General features: G+C 51.6%; 1 protein-coding gene across 22 annotated transcripts in view; it reads right to left on the bottom strand.

The window, feature by feature from the left end:
- The window catches only part of MYT1L (myelin transcription factor 1 like), a 429,846-nt gene that overhangs the window by 168,753 nt on the left and 233,814 nt on the right, over nt 1–27,279 (bottom strand). For all 22 annotated transcript variants that reach the window (XM_045447886.1, XM_045447887.1, XM_045447890.1 and 19 more), the window contains exon 4: nt 25,896–26,038. The gene's annotated coding sequence lies outside the window, so the exon portion shown is untranslated. The remainder of the gene's footprint in view (nt 1–25,895; nt 26,039–27,279) is intronic.

The following is a 27,279-nucleotide window of genomic DNA, read 5'->3' as shown; positions in this document are numbered from 1 at the left end:
AGGTAGGTGGGGCCCCCACCAGGACCAGGACTCTGTGTCGGTGCAGAGCGGGGACCGCGACAGTGAGTCCCAGCTCCAGAGACGCTCCAGGTCTGTTCGGCACAGACCAGGCCCCCCTCAGGGCTGAGCGTGTGCACCCCAGACCTCCCGCAGACGCCTCTGGCCCAGGGTACTGCGCGTACGGGGAACACGACCTCACGATACTGGTGATCGAGGGTCTCGCTTTGCCGTGGCCCCCAGCACATGTCTGCTGACGACGTGTCGGGTTCCTTCCAAGTCCCCGGAGGTGTTTCGCGGGGACAGGCTGGGTCCTTCTGGTGTGCGGTCACGTAAGCGCACCTGTCCCGCCCCGCGAGCACACCTGCCTCCAGGCGCTCTGACAAACTAGTTTAAGCTCTCAGTTGCTTAACAGCTTCTCATATAAATTTAAATGCCCTTTATCTTATAGGATGGCAGCTTTTCTTTATCAGAGTTCCGTAGCAGTAATTTTGAATGGTTTTTAAATAAAAAGAATCACAGGTTCAGCCAGGTACAAGATGAGGGAACGCGAGAGATATTTCAATTTTTCTTTTCCTCTTGTGAATGTGTTGGAACGTCTCTGGGGTCAAGATTATGTACAAGATGTTGATGTATAAGGTTAACCTTCATCCTTATTTATCCATCCAAAAATATCATTTTTCAGCTGCAGGCTCGACATGGCCAAATTGGTTAAATGTGATAGGAGATGATCATCCACCCACGTGTGACCAAAATGACAGGGACATTTCATCTTAAAGGATTGCTCCTGCTGAGAATTGACTCAAGTACTCGGGGGTTACTGCCTCCAAAGTCAGTCGCATCCGGGGTTCACTGATGTGGCTCAGGACTGGGTAATTTTCTCCACCGTTTAGAAAAGAGACAGCGTCCACGGTCATTGTTGGACTAGCCTCCTGTACGACCAAAGGAGCATTATCAACATTCCTGCGAATGTTGTGTTTCACTAGCCTAATTGTTAAGGGCTGAATTGCATCTCTCAAAAATTCACATGTGGAGGTGCTAACCCAGGACTTCAGAATGTGACCTTATCTGGAAATAGAGTCATTGCACACAAAATAAGTGAAGATGGGGTCGTACATAACAGGGTGGGCCTCGACCTGCCGTCACTGGTGTTCTTACAGAAGGGGGACACTTGGACACGTGCACAGGCGGGGGGATGCTTTGTGGCCCTTCGGCGGAGATCAGTGATGCCTCCACAGGCCGGCAGACCCCAGAAGCTGGGGACGGGCTGGAGCAGAGCATCCCTCATGGCCTCTGGACCTGTCCCACCGACGGCTTGCCCTGGGACGTGGGCTTTCACCCACAGACTGTGGGACTGTGAGCCCCTGTCCCCTCTCAGGGACACCCCAGCCCATGGGGTGAACACCACCTCCTGGGCCAAGGCCTGGCATCCTCCTCACTGCACCGCTGGATCTCATTTCGCGGCCCCCGACGGCCTCTTTTGGGCAATTCACTTGGATGGCATTGAAGGCCAAAGGTCATGGCCACACGTGCAAGGTGAGGCCAGTCACTCTGGTTCAGCCTTCCAGGCCGAGGGGCGTTTTAGGCAAATGTCAACCTGCTCTATTCTCTTCACACGGGGAGAGAAACTAACTGTCAAGTTGTCTGTGGGAAATGGGATGTGACGCATGAATGGAGACTGGTTGGGGTATCACTGCTCAGGCTTCCTTGTCACCAGCCCCTCATGACCCGAACGGGAACTGACGTGGCTGCGGTTGGAACCCAGAATTAAGATGAGTGAGGCGATTTAGTGTTCTGGCCTCCGTAATAAGTCCGGAGTATCTGAAGGAGGACACGGGAGGCAGGCACGGGATTCCAGTCATGGTCAAGGGCTAGAAGGAGACTAGAAAGCGAGCCGGCCTCTCACACCTCGCCCGAGGTGGGGGGACAGGGTGCTTGCCCCCGGCTGGGAGAGGAAAGAGGGGGAGAAGGGAGGAGGCAGCAGGGCCAAGGTGGCCCGGGCTTGTGCTCTGGGGGCTCCAGGCTGCCGGACGTCAGCGGCCTCATCCCAACACGGGCGGCCGACTTCACCACGGTTGTGCACACGACTGCCATTAAGACGCGGGGAGCCTCGCCAAGGGCCGCCTGCATATTGCCTGTGGGTGGGTTGTCCAAGGTGCGGCTGGACTCCATGCCAGACCTGCGTGGGCGATCTGTGCCCGGCTTCCCTGATTCCGGCCCTGGTGCGAACCCCTCCCCAGCAAGGGTGTGGAAGGGAGGGTCCCAGCAGAGGGGACACCCACCCTTGTCACCTTCACCATCTGCAGACCCGGTGCGCCGTCTCCTGTGCTGACTACACGGGGGTCTGTTCCATGTGTCAAGCCGCGGCGAGGACCAGGGAGTTGGAGGGGAAGGAACATACACGGGCCGCCCGAGCGGGGCGGGGCCCCTTCAGGCGTTCCCGTCTTGGACGATCTCATCTGGGATCTAGAGAAGCATCCAGACTCTCGGTAGCACACTCCTTCGGCACAAGTGTTAAAATCAACACGGGATGCGTTTCCTGGGGTGAGATTTTGCTTTGAAGAAAAATATAAATCGGTGATGAGATCAGATATGATTCACGGCGTTAGGTACTTTTGGAATCGCCTGATTTTATTTTATTATTACTATTTTAATGTTTATTTATTTTTGACGGCTGTGGGGGAGGCAGAGAGAGAGGGAGACACAGAATCCGAAGCAGGCTCCAGGCTCTGAGCCGTCAGCACAGAGCCCGATGCGGGACTCGAACTCACGGACCGCGAGATCGTGACCTGAGCCGAAGCCGGACGATTAACCGACTGCGCCACCCAGGCAGCCCTGGAATTGCCTGATTTTAAAGTTCCTCAATGAAAAAAAAAGATTCAGGGTAAAAATGATCTTGCCAGCCTGCTTTCTTTATACCGGGAAACTTGGACTCTCTTCTGAGAAGATATTTTACACTGATTTTGAAATACTTCCCTCAAACAAATGCCAATTTCAAGTAATTCCGAAGGTTTTCGTCCTGACTACAGCCTAAAGACTAACGTCTTCTTTCTCCCTTCCGCCTCTGCTCCAACGACAACATCTTCCGAATCCAGGAGGGCTTCCCGGTGCAGCGTCATGACGTGCCTGGGCCTTTCATCGCTCTGGAAGCCTCTTCCCGATTTTCACGCGGCCCTGTCCCCCAAACCAGGGTGCACCCAGGGTTCCGAGCGGGCCGTGGTGGTCTTCGAGCCCCGCACACGCTTCGCTTTTATCTGTAGTTCAACCAGTCGTGAGGCGTTACTGCCAAGACCATTGCTCCCTCACACCTCCTGAACGTCAGGCGTCGTTTCTCCAGCCAGACGCCAGTGGTGCCCCGGCCCGTGCTCCTGCCGCCAGCCGCCCACCGGAGACCCTGCCTCGGACCCGTGACGCCTGCCTGGCCACGCTGTCAGCACCGTGCCCACCTCGTCCCCCCTCTCCCCGCTCTTTCCGGCAGGTTCTCAGTCGGTACAAGGCTCAGAAGCCCTTCCACGGAGGCTCCGACACGACCCGCGCCTTCCTGTCCCCACCGCCCCTGCCTGCGTCGGGGCCGCGTGTCAGAGCCTCTGCGGCCTCCCTACGGGCTGAGCCGTCCTGAGCCGTCCTGAGCCCCCGCGGTTTTTCCGCCTGGAAATCTTTCATTTTTAGAGTCTTATCTGGAAACTGAACACGTAAGATGGATGGGAACTGGGACACCTGGGGTGACGTGGGGGGACGGGCTCCCGACTCGGCCGCTGTGGCCCTGGCAGCCCTGGGCTCAGCAGAGTGCAGCTGGGCACGGGCCACAAACGCTCCAGATCCTGGGTGGTCCCCCCAGGCGGACACGTAGCGCTCCCCGCCCGGGGTCCACCTGCACGCGGCCAGCTTCCCCGGCTGCAGGGTCCCCCCCGCACCAGCGGCTGCCTTGTGTTCACCCAACACGGTGTCTCACAGAAACGTGCAGAATGGCGGTTACCGAACCGAAGTCGCTTAAAACCCAGCACACGTAAGAAACATCTAGGCTGGTTCTTGTGTCAAAAAGACACAGATAACTTGAAAGATCACCAGTGTGATTTTCCTCATCAACTCGAAAAGTCTGGGGGAGTTTGGGGCTCTTCTGAGGAAAGCTACCAGGTTGTTTGCGACAGAGCAATAAATATGCTCCGGCCGTCCTGAGCGTGTGGGGAGCGCGGGCTCCCCGGTGCACTAACCCTCACCTGGGGGCTGCAGTGGGACATTAGCATATATTTACATACATTTACATGTAACATTCCTGGCACCCTCAGCTCCCAAACCGGCACTCTGGATAAATTTTTAAAAAAGGCAGTGTGACCTATGGCAATTATATTCCAGCCCAACATTCAGAACAAGATGCACGAAGCGAAACAAAAGCCTAAGACAACCAGTTACGTGCCCGATTAGGATAAAGACGGGCGGAGCCTCAGCGAGAAACGGAAAACCAGACAGGGAGCCGGAGTCTGAACGGGCTTTCCAGAAGCAGCCAGCACACGCCTGCGCCCTCACCGTCCTCGCTGGTTTCAGAGACGCTTCTGGCTCCGCGCTGAGCGGGGCTCCGCGTTACGAGTTCCCTGTTTGGTCTCCAGCTTCATCACCGCACCGAAACCGTGGGCTGGGTCCCACTGCCCCACTGGACCCGTCCCCTGCCTGTTTGAATAAACATCTGTTGAGGCTCCTGTGGGTGTGACGTGACATCACGTCTGTTTCTACCGTTGTCCCCACGAGGGTCTGGAGACGGTCTGCTGGTCTTGGGTCCACGCCTGCCTGCACCAGAGGGGTGTGGAGAGGCTCGGAGAGCACGGCACGAGGCCGCTGACCAGGCAGCAGACGGAGGGCATGGGCTGCAAGGCCCTTAGGTAGGCTGAGGGGTCCTGACCGGGACACCCCCCCCCCCCCCCCCCCCCCGCAGCCACTGGAAGCCCAGTGCGCATGGCCTCCCAGGGCTGGTTCTGGAGACCAGTTTTTCTCCCTGAGCCAGGGCTCCGGGGGGGGGGGGGGGGGGCCCTCTGCCGACTACCAACGCTCGCCGTCACCTGGCTCCTGAGGCCGGGACGTGCAGAGGACCCCTGTGTCCTTGCTGGTGGCACTCGGCTAGAATGTTCTTGAGTGCCGCCCTAGCCCTGCTGCTGGCCGGCCCCTCAAGGCCAGCAGTGGTGGGTTTTTGGGAACCAGCTCCACTGACACCTTGCGGGAGACAGAGTCAGCCTGTCCATGTAGCGGTTTCCACTGAGGGCAAGTGGTCAAGTCGTGGCCGGCACGGCAGAGAGAACAATGAGCCGGAGGCAGACAGAGAACAGGGCACATCCGTGTCGTCACGTGCCCGACGATGCTCGCCGTCTCCAGGGAAGGGGCTGAAGCTGCAGGGGTGGGGGGCAGCAGAAGGGAGATTACATGGGGGTTGAATCTCCAGACCTGTCTGAGACCTTTAAGGAGTGTGCACCCCAGCACTGCGCAAGGCGCCTCCGTGGGGCAGGCGGGCATCTACCCGATTCAGGGGACTCGGCAGCTGGACAGGCAGAGCGGGGCCGCGCGGGGCCAGCCACCAGCTGGGGTCAACGGGTGCGGCGTCACTCAGTTCAGCTTAGCAGCACCGGACAGACACAACACAGTGTCCCCGGTATAGCCTAGAAGAGGTCTACGCTTGCCCTGGACTCCGGTATCTGTTGGGGTGCTTCTGCATCGTTGGGAGTAAATTACCAAAAGGGTAATTAAATAATGGGAAGTTTGGCCGGTGAAAAGTTAGGAAAGCGCATGACAAGTAACAAAACGTCTCCAAGAGCAGGGGGCAGCCCGGAGATGGCAGATTTTGTGTCCACTCTACACGTGAGAGGATTGTTTAATTGAAGAGATACCTGGTTATAGCGAGAAAACGAGCGCATCATGGCTCCAAATATTGCTCTCATAACATCAAGATTAGACTTTGTAGGGGTGCCTGGGGGGCTCAGTCGGTTGAATGCCCGACTTCAGCTCAGGTCATGATCTCACGGTCTGTGGGTTTGAGTCCCGCGTCGGGCTCTGTGCTGACAGCTCAGAGCCTGGAGCCTGCTTCGGATTCTGTCTCCCTCTCTCTCTCTGCCCCTACCGGCTTGTACTCTGTCTCTGTCTCTCTCTCAAAAATAAATACACATAAAAAAAATGATTAGCCTTTGTTGGGAGACACGGTTACTAACCTTGACTTTGTTAAGGGCAACTTCCTTCTTTGGCTCCCCACCTTTTACTGGGAATCGTCTGTGAGTGGTGGGCCAAGGCCGGCTACGCGGACACAGGATGGAGCCCTCAAACCTTCAAGGATCCTGCAGTCTAATGGAATAGACCAAAACCAAACTGCCAGCCAACCATGTTTAAGGGGCAGAGAAGAGGCCCTTTTCTGGCACTCGAGCCAGAAAAAATGGGGCTTACATGTCAGGGAAGTACTTGAAAAGGAGGGTGATTAATTTTTTTTTTTTAATTTTTTTTTCAACATTTATTTATTTTTGGGACAGAGAGAGACAGAGCATGAACGGGGGGGAGGGGCAGAGAGAGAGGGAGACACAGAATCGGAAACAGGCTCCAGGCTCTGAGACATCAGCCCAGAGCCCGACGCGGGGCTTGAACTCACGGACCGCAAGATCGTGACCTGGCTGAAGTCGGACGCTTAACTGACTGCACCACCCAGGCGCCCCAATTTTTTTTTTTTAATGAGACTCTTGGAGCTGCAGTTTTCTTATCTATAAAATGAAATACGAGAATAGACGCTCCTCAAAATTCTTTCCAACTAATGTTCTAGAGTTAAAAAGAAACCTTCTAGATGTTCAACAAATCAGAGCAACGGACTCTTCTAAATACGCCAGAAAGAGAAAGGTAACTTGTATTGACGTGTAATGACACGGGCAATCACTCCTACTTTAGGCTCAAGTGACTGGTAGATTGCATCGCTGACTGACCTATACATGCCTGTGTCCGTGCACACACACGTGTTATTGCTTGGCTGAAACAGCTCTCCATGCATGGTATGATTTGGAATTGGAAATATGTTTGTGCACATAAAATAACCCAGGCCCCGTTTCATTAAAAATAAACCTAACGTTATCTTCAAAATTCCTAACTGAAGAATTTGCACACAGTTGAGAACATTGTTGGCATAAGTCAATTGTTTGTGTGTCCATGTGTGTTGACCAGATATGTATTTTTATGTCTAAGATGATACAAACGTAAACACACGCACGGCCACCATGATTGAGTTGTTTTAAGCTAATGTTTCACCGATGTTCATTTGCATATTTCATAATTTAAGTTCGTCACTCCTTTTCCTGTAAGACAACAGTTTGCAAGAACGAATTATAATCTGGTAGAGTGCCCGTTACAGCAATGATTGGCTAATGTACAATTTAGCATGTTTTCAAGTGTACAGATTCGTATTTTGTGTCTGAAGCATTGATTCTTACCTACCATTCATTTGCTCACTCATCCATGCATTCTTTTGTTCTATAAATACAAATTGAACGCCTCCTACTTGCAGGCTGTTGTCCTAGATGCTAAAGATTCACAAAACGAGGGGCGCCTGAGTGGCTCAGTCGGTTGAGCGTCCGACTTCGGCTCAGGTCATGATTTCACAGTCCGTGAGTTTGAGCCTCACGTTGGGCTCTGTGCTGACAGCTTGGAGCCTGGAACCTGCTGTGGATTCTGTGTCTCCCTCTCTCTCTGCTCCTCCCCCACTCAAGCTCTCTCTCTCAAAAATAAACAAAAATGAAAAAAAAAAGATTCACAAAATGAATAGGAGAAAGCAAATGACTTAACTATAACTTAAAAAAGTGTAAGTCTCTAAGATATTTTACTTTCAGCTTCATTAGGCATGTATTTGTAAGCTGAATGTATATCCTTAGAAATTATGCAGGGCTGACAAATGTAGATTGCTTCTGGAGTATACTGAGGTAACATTTCATTAATTTGGAAAAATCTCCTCAAAAGTATAGTGTGATTTATATATCATTTTAGGCATATATTTGATAAGCTTTAAGATATGCCTGTTTTGACTTCCAGTTTTTTTTTAATATTTATTTTATATTTGAGAGAGAGAGAGAGAGAGAGCATGAGAAGGGGAGGGGCAGAGAGAGAGGGCGACACAGAATCCAAAGCAGGCTCTAGGCCCTGAGCTGTCAGCACAGAGCCCGACACGCGGCTCGAACCCGCAAACTGTGAGATCACGACCTGAGCCAAGTCGGACACTTAACCGACTGAGCCACCCAGGTGCCCCTGTTCTGACTTCTAATCAGAATGACTGTTCAATATGGTGCTTATGTGTGCTTGGTTTAATCGTTTTTCACTTACATCAGATTAGGTCCATCTTACATGCTGGTAAAAGCATTAGTTTTTAACATCTCGCATCGCGAGGACATAGTTACGTCTTAAATATCTCGTACATGTACTAAGTACTTGTATGACTTAGTTTTTAAATTGTGTATGTTTCACCACCGACTCGAATAAAAGCATGTCTACTAATTCCCAACAAAACAACCCTTTCACTTTAGAAATTAAAATTTATTTTTCCATAAATTTGAGAGACCTGGCCTGTCAATATCGCTGAACTCTGGGACACCTCGGACCTCTAGGACTGTCCGATGTCCTGATGACATCATGTCTGATGCCCTGATGATGTCACGGTAGCTATGACACCAACACGGAACAACAGGCAAACGTCACGAAGCGTGGTATCAGGGAGAGGCGTTCAAGACTGAGGGTCACACTGGACCCAGTTAGTCGCCTCTTTCAGAGCTCCTGGGAGAGACGGCGCACTCGAGAGACGGACTGCATCGCCCATGGCCCCATGTCATGACAGCCACGGAGGCACTGGCAGGAAGGCCGGCCACCAGGTACCCTGCAGCGGCCCGGCCTTGGCCCAAGGACGCAGAGCTGTGGACGCGGCTCTGCTCACGGTGCCCCTGCCCGATACGCATTTGGACATTGAGGGGAAAAGAACGCCCAGGTTTGCACCTTGCTAAAGAAACTGCTTTTCATCATATTCTGATAGGGATGGTCCATAGTAAGAAGACTACTACACAAACCATCCAAGGAGGCGATTCACCGCCCTGCTGGTTTGTCCCCCATTCCGAACGGCTTCAAGGACACGGCGATTTGATCGTTCCCAGGTGGCGTGACTTTGTGCCCTGGACGTTCTGTTTCCAGGAGCTTCTCCTGGCAGCCGAGTACCACACGGTGTCCCATCGCGTTTCAGTCCACCGTCTCATGGCGGTGACAGGAGGGTGTTTGCCACGGACAGGTGCGCACGCTGGCATTCCCAGAACCTAAGCGGTGGACACACGCAGGGTGAGGGTCTGGGTCTGCTCTGGGCTCTCATGGAAGTGCCTTCATGACTGGAGAGAAGTCATTAAATTTCTTGTATTTCAGGGGCGCCTGGGTGGCTCGGTTGGTTAGACGTCTGACTCTTCGTTTTGGCTTAGGTCACAATCTCCTGGTTCGCGAGTGCAAGCCCCACATCGGGCACTGGAGCCTGCCTGGGACTCTCTCTCTCTTTGCCCCTCCCATGCTCGCTCTCTCTCTGTCTCTCTCGAAGTAAATAAGTAAACTTAAAAAAACAAATCTCTCGTATTTTAAAACTGCAGCAGAAGGATTCAACGATTCTGAAGTTCTCGAACTGTGGCTTCCAACTCAAAGAAGCCCCAAGGGCAGATTAGCTCAGACCAGGGCATTGGTATCAGCACAACTCAGATGTTCAGATCAACGCTGAACGTTACGTCCAGCCTCCACAAGTACCCGGAATGGGACTCCTGACTCCCGCGCGCAGTCTCTACCCCCCGAGGCTTCTTGTGCGCGGAGGGGAGCCCCCCCCGGAGCGTTGCCCACGTCAGAAACATGGGAGCTGGCCTCCGTTACTCGCTTGCTCTCAGGCACCCACGTCAGCACGTCCTCACGGTCCATCCCCACGAGACATCTCATGCCACGTTTCCTTCATCAGGACTGACCAGTCCAAGCCACGTCACCTGTCACCTAACGAAGGCAGCGCTTCCCACGTGGCTTCTCCATCGCCACCGCGGCCTCGAACAGTCAAGTCCACAATGTGTGTAAGAACCAAACTTAAGACACAAATGTGTTCCCGGCACCATCTTGTTTGAAACCCGTTGGTCATTTTCCCATTGTGCCTCATCTTCAGACTCCTCGTGGTGGCCACGGACTCTCTGGGGAAACAGCTCCTTCCTTTCAGGTCTCATTTTGTTCCACGTTGTCCTGAAGCCCCTCAGCTCCGGCAACAGTGTCTTACTTTGCTTCCATCAGCCCATCTCAGTTCTGTCGCGGGGTCTCTGCTCTTCCCTCTGCTGAAACATTCTCCCCACACTTTTCCTGGCACCAACCCTTCCACCTCAAGCCTCGGCTTAACTGCCGTTTTCCTGGCAGAGGCGTTTCCGAGTCACCATACAGAACGCAGAACGAGACACCTTTGCCCGCAGAACGAGACACCTTCCGCAACTTGTAGCCGTTTTACGTGTCCACGTGTGGATATGATCCCTATCTGTACGCTCTGTGGCTGCTGGGACCAGGTCCTGTCCCCATTGCCTCCACCACGTGGCACAGAGCGTGGCCAGAAGTGCTCTGGTGAGACCGAAGGCAGCTTTTCTCCGCTTACAGTGATGGCCCTCTTGCCCGGCATGGCAGTCGCTGGGCTCGGACGGTACAAATAACTGGTGGGAGCCCCTAATCACTCTGCACCTCGCGTGCCCCGAGTACTGATTCTACACGGCCTCAAAGAGCAATTATTTTGTGTGACTGTCTTGCTCTCCTTGTTACGTTAGAAACGCTCACTCCTGGGTCAGGCCTTGGTGGACTGTGAGATGCACGCGGGTCTAGCGTGGCCATTCGGACGGGGAATGTTTACAGGGAACGGGATTAGGGGAGTGTTTCCCGGTCAAACGATGCTGCTTCCTGGCACGCACATGTCTTGGGGGAACGTGAGAGTTGCCTACACTAAGATTCACTTTTTAGGAAGCATGACCCTTTTTATGACCTATCATCCCACCACAACTGAACTCAATGGGCAGACTTCTGAGATGCCTCTTAAGTCTAAGATTACACTGTAGAAACCCAAAGTGTGTCCTTAGTGGAGCAGAATCTCCTGCGTTCGGGGGTGACCGTTACCGTTCTCGCTCCAGGGAACAGGATCCCCATCTGACCGAAGGTTGCAGGTAGGCCCTTAGAGTCCTGCCCGCTCTGGCTTCCTCTCCACCACGGGCATGCTTCCCTGATTCCACAATGGCCGTCGATGCCCAGTGTGTATCTCCATTTGCCTGTTTCTGTCCACCCTTCCGACCGCCATTGTCAGGGCCTCGTACTTATCTGTCTGTGTCCTCGTTGTTCCCGCCACAAAGACACCTCCTTCAGGTCAACTCTCCATGCTGTGGTCATGAGTCACACACATGGCCGTGCTCCTTGTCTGCCTCCGTGTCTCCGGTCCATTCTCACGGCCCTCAGAGCAAAATCCGAGCTCCGGACACCTGCAGAGTGGTGGGGAGGCCCAGCTCGCTCTGCACAGGACACGCCGTCGCACTGAATCACAGCTCCCTGGTTTCTGCTCGTCTCCTGCCCGCGCTGGCCCTCGCGGTCTCCAAACCTCTCTTAGCTACCCCGTCTTCATTTGGGGCTGACACTCAGGTATCACCATTTGCACCTCTCCCTGGACCCGTCCTCACCTGTGTGCCTGTTACGACCACAAGTATTGTGACGTCAGTCGTCTCCCAGCCACCCTGCCGACACCAGGCTCTGCAACGTGCCAGCTCCCGACTTTCCGGGTCTCACCCTTCCCCGCATCCCGGTGCCCAGAGACCGCCAGCAAGCACTGTTGGACGTGCCGGACCTCAGTGGGCACAGCTTTCCTGGTGCTGAGACGTAGGGGTCGTGCGGCCCCATAGGGCGCACGTCTCCCCCACGCATACCGCGGCATCAGCCCTGACTATATCACATCGGCCATTCGGTACAATTCTGTGCCCGACCTTTATGTATTCTACGACAGACTCCCGGTAAATACGTCGTCAACTCATCAGAATCTCCATTCTCTAACTTACGGGATGGAGAGCTTACCATCGGAAGGAAGGTTCGAGATGGAGTTTCTGAACGGGGGATGTGTGAACTGTTACGGGAGAGCCGGCGAGTGAGGACTGTGGACCTGGACGCGGGCCTCCACCTGGGTCTGCTATAGCCGTCCCGCTGGCCCTGCTCACGGTGCCGGGCCCGGGAGTCCCTTGGGGGTGCCAGTTGGTGTCGTCGGGCGTGCAGAAGAGCCAGGCAGGCTTTCCTGGGGGGTGACTGCAGGCGCGGGGGTGCGAGAAGGACTGAGCAGGGCCGCTGTTGGCGCTCTGGCCGAGGAGAGACATGCACGTGAGGACACAGAGTGGAGAGCCAGCCAGCAGAGGAAGAGAGGGACAAACCCAGGCGTGTGTGTGTGTGAGAAACAGAGCTACGGGCAGGTTTGGGCCGCACCTCTGCCTGCAGGGGCCGCTCTGCTGTGTGCAGATGAGGCCTGGGGCCATGGGTCCGTGTTTCCGTTGCAGCCCCATATCGTTCATCCTGGTCCCTGGGTTTAATGAGCCTTGTCGGCCGGTATGTTCAGTGACCAGGGGTCCAGGCCCAAGTGCCGGTCTGTCCTTGTCCCTTGAGACGATGTACTCTGGGTCCTCGGTGAGTGAGTGACTTTGCAGGGGCGCATCTAGCTTGTCTGGCCGCACGTCCTCAGGGACACGTGGGGGCTGGACTGCGGGGCGGGAGGGTTGGTGGAGGGACGCCGGAGGTGAAGCCCCACGGAGGACCCGTCGACACCGCGGGCCCCGTGCGGCCCGTCTTCCCTTGGGTGCGCCTGCCTGGAGCAGGAGACAGCTTTGCCAGACTCCGGGGCGTCCCTCTGCCCCAGAGCTGAGCTGCGCATTTATAATACGGAGCTGTGTGTGTTCAGGCAGGAAAATTAATTAAAAGTGAATTTGTTATTTACATTTTCAAATTCTGGAAGGAACTTAAGACACATTCTTGCAGAGTCGCTTGGCCTCCTTTCAGAGAGAATTAGAAAGATGTGACACTTATTTGGGGAAAATACTGATATTCTCTCATGTTCTATCAGCTCCTAAAGAGTGAATCCCTCCGGGGGGCTGGTCACCGGGGGCAGGTATCTGCAGCTGTTAAGTGAGAGCGTTCCTTCTGAGGGAGGGGTATCGTCTCTTTTACGATCAACTTCAGGTCCGAAAGCGCTCAGTGACGGGCTGATCTCTGCTGAACGCCCCCACATGACCGAGCATTTAGAAAGGGGAAAACGGAAACAGCCAAATAGGACAAAAGGAGAAACAAGATAAATCACGGTGAAGGAGAACCTAGTATTGATTGTCCCGCCTTCTCTGGAGAGACGTGTTCGCTTGTAAAGACGTATTATCTAAAAACGCAAACTACCTGAGGTTTTATCCTATGAAAGTTGACACCGTAGGTGAGCATAGAAATCTCCTGCCCCTGCATTAATCATTCTGTTGCTGGCCTTTTTAATCAAATTAAAGCTTTGAGGAAAGTAGGAATTAAGGTCAGTCACGTGGCATAAACCTGTCATTGCTGGAGCCGATGCAGGCCGTGGACGCCCATCTGGGTTTGGTTGGGGCTGCCGCACACGCAGCATGACGTGTTACCGTCGGGGAGGAGCCTGTGTGGGGCCCGGTCCTGCTCCCGTGGCCCGGACGGCCCTGCAGGCAGTGTGTCACCCGAATCCACTGAAAATCGGATCACGCTGTAGCCACCTTCTTCTGCCGAATGTTTCCTCGACCAAACACAAGAAAAGCCCACACAGCCCCTCATGCTCCGAGCAGAGTTGGGGTGTCCTCACCGCCCGGCCCCGGGTCATTGTCACGGCCTCTTGGGAAGCCGGCGAGGGCTCCCGGCACAGGCGAGGTGTGGCTCAGACGCCTGTCACGCGAGCCGGGTCCCGCCGGCGTGGCTCACGACGACCGCCTTCCCGCCTGTGACCGCGCACGTGGGACCTCGGAGCTCGAGGCTTCTCTGGCCACGAACACAGCTCCGCACTCATTCTCTCCCTCCAGACGTCTTACCAAACAGCCTTCCGTTACGTCACCCACATTTTCAGGTTCTGTTTTCGCGAAGGTGACGCTACAGCTGTGCCCCGGCCCTGAACAGCACTGACAGGGCAAACGATTGAAAATAACCCGTGTGATGCAGGTGACGTCTTATTAAGCAATTAAATGAGTTTTGTGCTCCAAACTGCAATGTCATATATATTACGTTTACTCCCACTGGCTCGTGTATTTTCTCAGGAGCCTTGTTCTAATAGATTATCTGCGATCAATGCTGAATTACAGTGGGGGTCCGTGGAATCGCTGTCATCTGTCCATCGCCACCACCAGCAGAAAGAAGGGGGCCCGGGGACCACACAGAGCGTGCCGCCCGGCTCCTGATGCGGGTGCCCGAGGTCGGCACCGCTGTGGACCTGCCCTCAGTGTCTGTGCCCGCAGAGCTCAGGCTCTGGAGTCACCCCCGGACCGCCGACGTCCCCGTTCTGCCGCACCCCTCTCTCCTCCTGCTGGAGACCATCGGTGGCGTCCTCTGGCTTTGGGCCGGCAGCTGCAAACTCCCATCCCCTGTGCGCTCCCCACAGGTCTCCTGCCCACCTCCCCTCCGTGGCAACAGAGCCTTTGGGCACTGCACTTCGGTGGCCCTCGCGTGGCAGCCAAAGGGACATGTCCTCCTCCCCCCTCCGCACTCCCTGAGTCCCCGCAAGGCCCTGTGGTTGGGTCTCAGCTGGTCCAAGACAGAGACTCCTGGTGTCACCGAAGCCCAGGGCTCTCAGCACGTCCTGCCTGGCGACATCCCCCGTGACTTCCGCACCAGGTCATGGAGCCCCAGGCCGGCGTCTGGCCCAGCTGCCCCCTCTTGTCCTCGGGTCCCGTGCCCACTTTGGCACCTCGGGCCTTTCTGGCTCCGTCCCTCTGCGATGCTGCCCGGCCGGTCTCTCCTCGTACTGTCCCCCCGGCAAAGCCTAACCCCGGTCTGGCCCCTCTGTGCCCCCCGCTGTACCCCGCCTCGGAGCATAGCTGACATGGCCTCACGGGGTCTCTGGTGATGCAGGCTCCTCCGCAGCCCTGAGCCCTCTTCCCTTCTCCCGCTCACGTCCCCTCCACACCCCGTCCCTTCCCTCCTCAAGTTCAGGGACGACCCTCCTCTATCCTCAAGGAAACAGGTGCGATTAGAAAATGCTACCTGAGCTCTTACGACATCTCTGTCCTGTCGTTGTCATGAATCCCTGGGGGGGCGGGGGCGCTGTCCCTGCTCCTGTTAGAGGTCAGCAGTCCCTTCTCTCTCGTCAGGGCCGTCCCTCCGGGAAGCCTCCTTCACTCCCCTGCATCCTGCCCTTTCCTTCCTCACCCACCGTCCGGAAAGGTGAGGGCAGGATCTGTGTCCTGCTCAGTCACAACACCGGCCTCAGGACAAGGCCGTCCCTTCACAGGTGCTCTGTCACGTGTGCCGAACAGACGGACGTGTGGTGGGGGACACACAGCCATCCAACTATCCACACAGTAGCCCCAGTGACCATCAGTTTAGAAAATCATCTCTATCAAAAAGACCGTACGAATTGAACCACAGGAGAATTTGATTACAGAGGAGGACACAGTTTTCATCATTTTGCTTACAATGAGACCGATTCCATCAAACAGATCTTTTTTTCTGAAAAAACCGGGTAATGAAGGAAAAAGCTCGGGAAGGCACCTTTCTTCACTGAGGTGTTGCTCTCCTGGATCAAACTGTTCAAGTTCCTGTTTTGTGACCCCTCTCCTCTGTGACCGTCCGTCCATCTTCTGCTCGTCTCACGCACACACTGGTCCTTGTGACACGTCACTGCGTGGGGCACCTGCACGTGGACCGTGCCAGCGCAACATCTGCTGTCACTATGCTATTGGAGTCACGGGGACGAGGTCACTGTCGCCCACAGTCGTGACTCACCATCAGAGCGGGATGCTCCTGAAGTTATCACGGTCAACTTTTTTTTTTTTTAGATTTTTTTTTAACATTTATTTATTTTTGAGACAGAGAGAGACAGGGCATGAACAGGGGAGGGGCAGAGAGAGAGGGAGACACAGAATCAGACGCAGGCTCCGGGCTCCGAGCCATCAGCACAGAGCCCGACGCGGGGCTCGAACTCACGGACCGCGAGATCGTGACCTGAGTCGAAGTAGGACGCTCAACTGACTGAGCCACCCAGGCGCCCCCATCACAGTCAGCTTTTATTGGCAGCCATGCACGCGCACGCTGGCGTATGAACACGGCCAGACCCCGCCTCCCGCCGGCCGTGGCTCGACCCCCAGCCCAGGGGCCCGAGGCCCTGAATGCACCACCACATTCAGGTGGGCACGTGGATGGTGCTCGGAACACCTGGTAACAGAGAAGTATCCAACTGGCTCCTGAAAACTGCTGGTGCCCCCCGCTCAGATGCAAGGTGAGTCCGGGTCTCAGGTGCCCCCAGAGGCAGCCGACCCCAGTTCTTCTCCAGTACTCGCCTCGACATCACAAATAGACCCACACTTCACGTGCCTGAGGACAGGACGGCCCTCGAGCGACTCGGCCGAGGGCAGCCTTCCTGCCCCTGGACACGGTCCTCGCTTCACAGACAGGCCGGCGCTTTAAAAAGCACCAGTATCCGTAGTCACGTTAGGAACAATTCAGTGCACAGCAAGGACTCCCTGTCCCCATCCCTCTACCCCCTGCCTCTATTTTGGGATGCAAGCTGCGTTGTCACGGAGCAGAATGACACTCGCGGCAGCTACAACTGACACGTGGAAATACGCTGGGTCAGCCCCACTAATTGGATCTCTGATGGGCGCAAGTAGGAGGTGTTGCAACATGTGAGCTCAGAGCCCTGTGCACGGTCCATTTCCGTGTAAATGAGGAGTGCCAGCCGCCTAAGTGCAAGGCACGGGGTGGCACACCGGAGCTGGCCCCAGACTGGAGGAGGGAAGCCTTGAGCCAGAGAACCCACAGAGGCTGCGAGGAAGCTGGCTTTTTCTTACCTTCCGCGTGTAAGATTTATGCAGGCGACTCCCGTTAGCACTAATGAGGGCTGCGCATGTAAATCTCCCATGAAACGATGGGAGATGAGCCTCATCCATCACTGTGCGGGTGTTACAGCGTCTGGGGCCCGTTTCTAGCCGGCAGGCCGGCTGGCGGGAGGGATCGTGCCCGAAAGTGCTGGTGTGGTGGCCTCGGGGGGCTGGGGGAAGACGCCCGCACGGCAGCGCAGGGGCGAAGGCTGGGTCTGCGAGCGCTGGGAACGACGCCGAGGCCGCCCTCCACGCCACCCGCGTGCTCGTGACCCAGAGTCCGAGAAGGGTGAGACGGAGAGCCCCCTCCACGTGGGTGGGTTCCCTGCCCCCACCTCTGCTCATGCTTTCACACTTGCTCCTGGGCGCGCGGGGGAGTGCCGTGAACGAGTTCCCCGCAACTGCCCCCTGCTCCCTGTCCCTGCTCACGTGGTTGCACCATGCACACGCCAGAAGTGAGGCAGACTGGCCCTTTTCCACATAAGGCCCACGTTTTCTTGCCACGGTGCCTTTGCTCATGCTGGCGGACATCCTGTCTCTACTACTGTCACGTTTATTGAATTGTCAGCATCTCTGGGACACCTTCTCCTTCCAAGAGCCTCGCCTGTCTCTGAGTTGGGTACGGACATTACCCTACGCTCCCCTTTCCCGTGACTGCGTCCCTGTCCACTTGGAGCCTTTCACGGAGCCACCCGAGCCCTGTGGGAGTGTCAGCTCCTCCAGCCACGGCCGTCTGGCATCTCTTTGGGACACTTTACAGGTTCTACACGGTGGTGCGGGCCCATTTTAAAGAGGAACACACGTGTAAGTGGGACAACGTTCTTCCTCCCCACAGAGGTGCGTCCTAAACACGCTCCCAAGTCTAGTGGTGGCAGCACTCTCCACACCTGCGTTTGTACCCTGTGATTTTTCACTTCACAACATATGTTGGGCTAAGCCCATGTAAGCCCCCGCCTTTAACAATATTAATTCATACTGTTCTGTCGCGTAAATATATCATAATTTATTTAATCAGCGTTTTGTGGGTGAGTAAAGAGCTCCTTCCCCAAATCCTACTCCCACAGATAGGTCCGCAACGTGTGTCATAAGGTAATCAACTCTCCTAAAATGCTCACTGTGTGACACACACCATGTGATTCATCCAGTCCTTCCCCAGCCGTCTAAGGTAGACGTCGGGTTCCTGACACACAGAAGAGGGAGGCGAGGCCTGCAGAGCTCACAGAGCTCGTCGGAGCTCCCGGAGCCTGTCGGGGGCCAGGAGAGGCGCCCGCAGGGGCCATGCTCACGGACTGCAGCTCTAGGCACACACGTTGCTCGTGCATCTGAGCATCCATGCGCGAGCCTCTGGACTTGCTAACACGAAGGCACATCCTTCCTAAGCTCTGGAGATACAGTGATACTGTGAGTCGTCGTTTAGGGCTCCGGCTCCTCGTCTCTGCCGCTGTTAACCTGCGGGAGGGTCGCGGGTCGAGAGGCCAGCAGTGTTGTGACGCTGTGACTCGGCGGCGAATTTACGATGCTAACGAGGCTGAGCCCCTTTCCTAGTATAAAAGCTGCTTGTGTCCTCTCTGAGATATCTTCCCCGATCCGTGGTCCTTGTTTTGCTTAATATTTTGTTAAATGTAACATGCCAGTAAGTCGCTGTCTGCCTGCTTCTGCCATATTCTAATGGGTGGTTTCCTGTGTGTTTGTTTGGTTTATTAACGCAACACGAAAACAATTCATGCCCTAGAATTTCCATATTTTAGAAGCGATTTTGATGAGGGAAGATTTATTCATTTAACTTCTATATTATCTCTGTGTAAATTTAACACCCCTTTCACGACTGTAATATGTTATTCATTATGCTTTAGCAAATGTCTACTAATTTCCAACCATGAATTTTACATTGGATTTAAATTGCTCATGAAAGCTACCAATGAGATAAGGGCTAACATGATTTTTATCCTGGTCAAATTAGAACGAGTCTACAAGGCAAATGAAGATGATATGCCCAAGGATAATTGCATTTCCTCCCAAAGAGGAAAAAGAAGGACGAGTACCTCCGGTGGCCACTCTAGAACCTAACGTGTAGTTCCATCAACAGTGTCCTCTAGGATTGAGGAGGGAGACCCCACCTCGCTAACAACAGTATCCTCTGGCAGAAAAACTGTACAAGACTTGGGGTATTGAATCATTACAAGTTTCCATCGTTTGGAAGGAAATTTAAAAGCTCAACACACCGCTTCTTTCTGATAACACAACTTTGGCTCAGTACACACAGAAGGAGTTGTTGACATTAGCAGACAAGAGGTTTAATTATGAGAAGCGTCACTGGAAGGCGCCCCTCGTTATTTAGGCGGAATGTGCTTCTCCAGACACACTAACGGCAGATCTTTATAACTAAGACGGCACACGATCTTTTTGTCACACAAAAATCAAGGCCAAGGGAAGGACATCAAGTATTATTAAGGAAGAGATATAAAAATAGGAATCAAAGTCAGTCTTAAAGAACCAGAACAAAATCTCCCACCAAGGTGCCAGGGCACACACTGCTTATGAGACGCAGAGTGTTAGCAGATCATTGCGGTTTCTGTCTCCACGGGTATTTGTGAAGGTCCCTGCAGTGAGGTGTGGGGCCTCCTGGGGACACCGTGCAGTGTGTCGGACCCTGGACTGGAGGCTCCCGTAAGGCACAGGCCACAACACGGGTCCGAATACTGTACGCTCAGCACCTGCTCTCGTGGTGTTTCTGCTTTTGGGTTTTTTTTTTTGAGAATTTTGTGATATACAGCCTGATGTTCCAAACAGTTGGTACCGGTGAGCACAGGGACAGTGTCAGCACACTCCACTAGTGTTTCCCTCATTCCCTCAAGCTCGTAGAATGGTTTGAGAGGTCAGGACCTGCAGCAGCCCCAGTGGCGTCGCTGATGTGAACGCTGTGCTCTCTCCCGGCATCTCTGGGCTTGGAAGGCACCTAGTTCACTCCCAGGGTAGAAAGCAGGAAAGCGTTCTCCATCTCTGATGCTCGTGTGCAGAAAACCCAAGTCGTCCCAAGGTGTCCGTGGACCTGTGGGGCGTTAAGGCATTGCTGGGACCCCCTAATTTCATCACACACAGTGAACAAGGAGTTCATGGAAGGTGGCCCCACGGCTGACCTCCCCTCACGGCCTGGGCCCTCCAGCGCAAAGAGAGCTCCTCTCTGGTGATCGCTCCCCCCGCCTGCCAGGTGGACCCGGGCTGACTGAAGCCCTTTGTGATAGATGCCTGCCCCTAGATCTGAGTCCCTCAGTGATCTACGGTCCCACATGACCTTGCCTACTTCCCAACCTTGCTTCAATCAAAACGCCCACTGACTGAAGGTGATTGTTCTCTGTTGGGAAGAAAGAAACCTCATGATTTGCAGTTTCTGTCACACTGCGAGGGAAGGAAAGCAGGTGTCAGCAGTTTGTATCCTACTTTCCAAGAGAGTGGTGGTCCACGGCTTTGATACCAATGATGAAAAATGCGTATTTCTACTCGTTCCTGAGCTAAATTCCAGAAAAACCGAAGCTCAAGCACCTTCGTTTAGTTTTTACTATCCATAAGATCTCATAGCATCACATTTGCAAACATTGTTAAAATGGGGAGTAACGAAAGTCACGAGAATTATTTAAGCAATGTGCATGAATTGTCGTGAAAATAGTTGGAAGGCACCATGTCATGAGTTAGAGCTGATCCTTGACGAAGCATGACTCAGATTATGTGGTTGTTTTCTGGGGAAGCATGTCTGACAGCGGTGAACTGAAGTCATATTAGCAACGTCCTACCGTGAGGCACAACAGGGTGATTGAGTAGCAACTCACGGCAGTTTTGCAAATTCTTGGCGTGTATGCATACACACAGGGTGCGATGTGTATACACATAACACATTGTGCCTGGATGTGGGATAGACACCAGAATGGCAGTGTGTAATATCTGCCTAGGCTTTGGAGACAGGACAGAGACAGGCCCCAGTAAAGAATGTTGGTGGGGAAGTTAAATACCTACCCAGGTCTGAATTCCATCTGTGCCACTTACTAACTGCAGAAGTTGTTTAACGTCTCTGCACAGTAGTTTCTTCTGATATAAATCATGGGCAAGAATATGGATAAGAACGGTAACAACTCTGTAGGGTCCTTTGAGGACTAAAATGGCCCACGTTGAGTAGCATTCGGTACATACTGGAGACAATATATATTTAGCTACAGTTATCATCACTTGTAGTTTACATTATTTTCATGTAATCCAACTCATCTGATTTAACCCTTTATCCTTATTTCACAGAAAAAGAAAGATTTGATGTGATCTGCCCAAAGGCATACAAATGGTTATTGGCAGTGCTAGGATGAAGCCTAATGGTATTTGTCAGTTGTTTTAATTTTTTTTTTTAACGTTTATTTTTGAGACAGAGAGAGACAGAGCATGAACGGGGGAGGGTCAGAGAGAGAGGGAGACACAGAATCGGAAACAGGCTCCAGGCTCTGAGCCATTAGCCCAGAGCCCGACGTGGGGCTCGAACTCACGGACCGCGAGATCGTGACCTGAGCTGAAGTCGGACGCTTAACCGACTGAGCCACCCAGGCGCCCCTTGTCAGTTGTTTTAAATAAATTCGTTTCAATGGGTCAAAGAACACAGATTTATAAAGTTTGAACTATTTCAGCAGATTCTTCCTTCTGGATACACAATACACTTTTCTTTAAACTAGTCGCCATTCAGAACACAATTCACGACGTTTTTTGGGAAACAGATATTGATTTTATTTTAAGTAAAGTCTTTAGCATGGAAATTGGATGCAGGGTGTGATTTTCTCTTTGGGTCTAGTTCAGAGGAAATTGGATTTCCTAGAGTGCCAGCTGCAGAGACGCCACAGGTGTTCATGGCTCAGCAATCATAGTGGCTAATTGGGACACAGTAGGACAAAAAAATTGCCCTAAATCTAAATCTTGTTCTATGGCACTTTCATTTTTCCCATAGGAGCAAGCCCCAAAGTCCTTCTTCACTGGGGATGCTAAAGGAAGCTAGCTGCCGGGACAGGAGATATGGCGCATGGAGGGGCAGTGGCAGAATCACAGGTAAGGAAGGATAGCCTCTGCTTAGCAAGGGCGGTTGGTCCCAGGGTCCTTCCACCTGAGTTTTTCCGACAAAGAGTAGGATCAACAAAAGAATAATCCTGAGAACCTATAGTTCAAAGAGCTGTACAGCTGCTCGTTCAACTAGAATCTGCTCAGTTGAGTACAATAATGTTGGGTGCTAGAGGTGGGAAGAGTGGTGGGCAGATGACAGACAGCAGTGGTCAGTCTCTAGGGTTGAGAGCAAGAAGGCATATCCTTAGAGTGGACCACTCTATACCCTCCCTCTGAATGGGAAGGGAGATACACCACATCACATTGCCCCTTGTGGACCACACAAATCGTACAGCACGCAGACTTGTTTTACAAACACCAAACCCAAGTCACCAGGAGTGAAGAAGCCCTTTTGTCCTAATATGTTGCTGGGCATACCAAGTGACCCATACCCATATCTGTGCTTTGATCCCACCTCTGGGTTTTGTATTTTTCCACCATGTAGCAAAGCCACTCCTATATATGCACATTTATTGAGCTAACCTTTGAAGACCCAGGTCTGGGGTCACCTCCTCTAGAAAGACGTCCTTGGGCTCTCTGGTCAGAATTAAAATCTCTTCCAGACCTCGTAAATCACCTCACCTCGACTTTGTCAACTCGACAGGAGGTGACCGAGTGCCACACAGGGTTCAGGGCAGGTGGGTGCTCTGGAGGGCAGAAGGAAGCCAGGTGCATGTGTGGTTGAGGAAGCACCGTGCGGTCTGGTCTCACAGGTCTCACCACGCCTTATGTTGGTCCCATTTCTGAACTCTTTGAGGACTATGACCATGCCTCCCTCATTTTTGTACCTCCAGAGACCAGAGGGATTCCCAGCACAAACTGGGCACTCAACAGTGTTAGAAATGAGGAACTGATGAAAACATGGATTAACACACACTTGTTCCTTCCTTGGTACCTGTGCCAGGGAAGCGTGGTTGGAGGCAAAGCCTTTTCTTGGAGTAATTTTTTGTCTTATCCTATTCTAATGCTAACTTGGCAATATTTTTATTCAGCTTGGAAATAGGCTTGGATTAAACATTGAAGTGTAAAGGCTACTTGGAATTAGTGATTCATGTTAAATCTGGATTTCTTAACAAAATTCCCTTCTCTCCCCTTGTAGACCAGGTACCCTCTTGGCCACTTAATGATGTCATCCTAGGATGGATACTTAAGTTCACTAATCTTCCCTTTACTGGCCTTTAAAATGGGAAGAATAGTCACTTAGACTTGGGGACTTTGGGAGGAATTCAGGGCTTGCCCAGGGCTGGTGTTCAGCATACGGCTCAGGCTCATCGTTTACAGGCTTCCACCCCGGGGGTGGGGGTGTGGTGGTGTGAAAATGACACCGAAGAACCCAGTGCTTCTCCCATCGTTAATAGTGACTGTTGTGTTGGATGATGCCTCATGATATCTAAGTTTCTGTATCTCTTATGGTCTTATTATGAACAAAGAACTCTTGAATGCCGGATAAGCTTGCCTTCGATGGCAGATTGTGTGGAACATTCCATGACATTAGTGGCTTTCCACTACAAAGTAACTGCTAAGGGGAAAAAGCCTGTGAAATGTGGAGGTTTAATAAATTAAACAGAACCGTATCTTCATCCTCCACAAAGATTTTTTATTAAATGTTGTATTTAATGTTCTTTGTAAATCCTTGTGGTTCATCTGACCAGCCTCCAAAAAAACTAGTAATAAAATCTGATTTTTTTTCAAAGTGGAAAAAAGAATTTTTAAAGATAATGGTACATGCTGAAATGGGATATGGAAATCTACTACTAAAAAGGATGAAAACCCCCATTTCTTTCTGATTAAGATACTTAGCCATGTGATCTACAGATTCAATGGAATCCCTGTCAAAATCCCAATATCATTTTTTGCAGAAATAGGTCCATCCTAAAATTAATATGGCATCTAAAGGGATTCCCAAATAGGCAAACAATCTTGAAAAAGAACAAATTCAAGGTTTCATACTTTTTGGTTTCAAAACATACTACAAAACTATAGTAACCAAATCAGATGCTTGTAAAAAAATATAGACACATAGAAATAGAATAGGAAAGAGAGCTAGAAAAACTCCCCCCATATGTGGTCAAATGGTTTGACAAGGGAGCGAAGATCATTCAGTGAGGAGAGGACAGTCTTTTCAACAAATGGTGCCGGGAAAACAGGCTATCCACATGCAAAAGAGTGACGTTGCATCCCCAACTTATAGCACAACAAAAATTGACTCAAAATGGAACCTGAGCCTAAACAGAAGAGTCAAAACTCCTCAGCCCTTAGAAGAAAATGCAAGGGAAAACCTTTATGATATTGGAGTCTGCAATGATTTCTTAGAAATGACGCAAAAGGGACACACAAATGGCCGCCGAGCACAGGAAAAGGTCATTAGCGAAATGCAAATGTAAACCACACTGAAGTACCACTTTACACCCGTGACGATAGCTCTTCTTAAACAAATAGACAAAGAACCCAGAAAACAGAAAATAACAAGTGTTGGCAAGGATGTGGCGAAATGGAAACCCTGTGGGTTGGTGGTGGGAACGTAAAATGGTGCAGCCACTGTGGAAATAGGGTGGCTTCTTAAAAAATTAAAAATCGAGCTACCATATTATCCAGCAACTCCGCTTATGGGTATTGACCCAGGAAAACTGAGAGCAGAGGGACTCAGATATTTGCATACGCGTGTTCTCAGCAGCATTATTCACAATGGCCAAAAGATGGAAACAACCTGCGTATCCACCTATGGACGAACAGGTGAACAAATTGTGGTCCGTCCGTATGATGGAATATGATTCAGCCCTAAAAAGGAAGAAAATTCTGACATCTGCTACCACAGGGAGCTTGAAGCTTGAAGACATTGTGCTCCGTGAAACAAGCCAGACACAAAAAGACAAATCCTGTGTAATTCCACTTGTATGAGGTCCCTCCAAAAGTCAAATTCACACAGACAGAAAGTGGATGGTGGGTGCCAGGGGCTGAGGGGAGAGGTTGGGGAGCAAGGGCTTAATGAACACGGGGTTTCAGTTTGGGATATGGAAAAGTTCTGTGCACGGGTGTGCTGATGGCTGCACAGCTTTGTAAATGTATTTAATGCCACTGGCCTGCACACTTAAAAACAGATGAAATGGTTAATTTATGTCATATGCATTTTACCACAATTTAAAAAAATTCTTGAAAAGCAAACTCAGCCAGAACCTGAAATTTTGTCAGGAACATGGCTCTCAATGTCCACAGTGGCACTGAGGAGAGGTCTGTCAACAGCAATTGACAGGAATCTATAAAAAGGCCTTGGGCAATGCAGATTAGGCCCCAATTAAAGGCATGTTTATTTTACTTAAAGATAAAATGTCCCCCGAATAGAACTGATAGTGGAAATACAGATCTGATTTCAAAAAAAGCTTTACACCAAGGAATCTCTGAACAACTGCCAAAGAGTGACCAGACCCGTCAATGTGGCTATGAAATTATTTGGGGGTTAATGTTGTAGTTGAATAGTAGGAGACCCTCTGAGTCTATGTTTAGTAATAGATGATAAATTTTGACTTTAAATGGAGCTTGCTTATTAAAGTTAATGGACATTATGGTCTTTAGGAAATAAAAAACCCCTCCATTTACAAGCCTATCTTTATGCTTTTTCAAAGTAAGATGGTTTAAGATAAACGTATAAAACATTTTGCTCCATGTAGATCGTAAAGTATGACATAGAACCAGTACCTTTATGTGGCTTCTTGGACAGCCATACGTCTGTGGCACCGACCAGAACCTTTCTTGACCCGATGTGGTTGATAATTTCAGAGACACAAACAGTTGATTGGATTCGATAACTACATTTTTTCCTTCTTCCAGATGTAGTCACTCTAGAGGAGAATAAAAGGCAGAGAAATGAGGTTGACATACATAATGAAAGAAAAATCCTACACGAGGGATATAATTATCAGGGAAGTTTGCTTGTTTATAACGCACTTAAAGGGAAAGGGATGAGAGTAACCAGGCCAAGTGCGCAGACACAGGATTTGTCGCGAGTGGGGACAGCGGATGGGACCACCTACTATCACGAGCGAGTAATCTATTTTATTTTACTTTACTTTTTGAGAGAGAGAGAGAGAAAAACGTGAATGGGGGAGGGGCAGAGAGAGTGAGAGCGAGAGCGAGAGCGAGAGAGAGAATCTTAAGCAGACTCCACACTCAGTGCAGAGCCTGACGCGAGCTCAGTCTCATGACCGTGAGATCATAACCTGAGCTGAAATCAAGAATCAGACACTTAAATGACTGAGCCAACCAGGCACCCCACAAGCGATTAGTTCTTGATGAATGATTCATAATAGAAAAGTTCCTTTAGAAAACTAAATTAGTGTTTGTGATGTGCAAATTACACAAAACTGTAAACAAATTCTTTTTCTTTTTAATGTTTATTTATCTTTGAGAGCGGGAGAGAGACACAGAGCATGAGCGGAGGAGGGGCACGGAGAAGGAGACACAGAATCCGAAACAGGCTCCAGGCTCCGAGCTGTCAGCACAGAGCCTGACACAGGGGTTCGAACCCACCAACCCTGAGATCACGACCTGAGCCAAAGTCGGATGCTTAACTGACTGAACCAACCAGGTGCCCCAACAAATTCTCATAAAACTGAGTGTGAGAGTTGTTTTGCGACTGTGTCTGGAAAGTATTAAGACAGTGTGAACGATTCAGGGCTAATTGCAGAAGCAAACGTAATGTTTCTGCCCACGTGCACGTAGCTCATTTCATCAGGCGCCCGTCACGTGGGTTCTTATGTTTGTCCTTCTCCATTCAAAAGACACACACAAAACCTGCAGTTCTCTCCATAGAGGAGATTTTACAAGAGCATGCTTTCTGCTAAGTAAAAAAACAAAATACAATCTTAAGTGATAATTTAAATTTTTTATTTGCTATGGCTATAAAGTTACACCCAAATATAGTGTTTACAACTGGCCTTATGTACAACCTTCTATGATCAGTATTTATGTAGTGGACACAGTTATTCTGATTACGTTCTGAGATGCTACTCACTAAACTGGCTAAGAGTGAGCTGGGCAGTATTCAGTACAGTGGTTTTATGAAAATGATGTTTTTTCTCAC

Source organism: Leopardus geoffroyi, chromosome A3 (assembly GCF_018350155.1).
Source record: "Leopardus geoffroyi isolate Oge1 chromosome A3, O.geoffroyi_Oge1_pat1.0, whole genome shotgun sequence".
Classification (NCBI taxonomy): domain Eukaryota; kingdom Metazoa; phylum Chordata; class Mammalia; order Carnivora; family Felidae; genus Leopardus; species Leopardus geoffroyi.
Note: the sequence above shows the minus strand (reverse complement) of the source record. Positions and strands in the feature narration are given on the sequence as shown.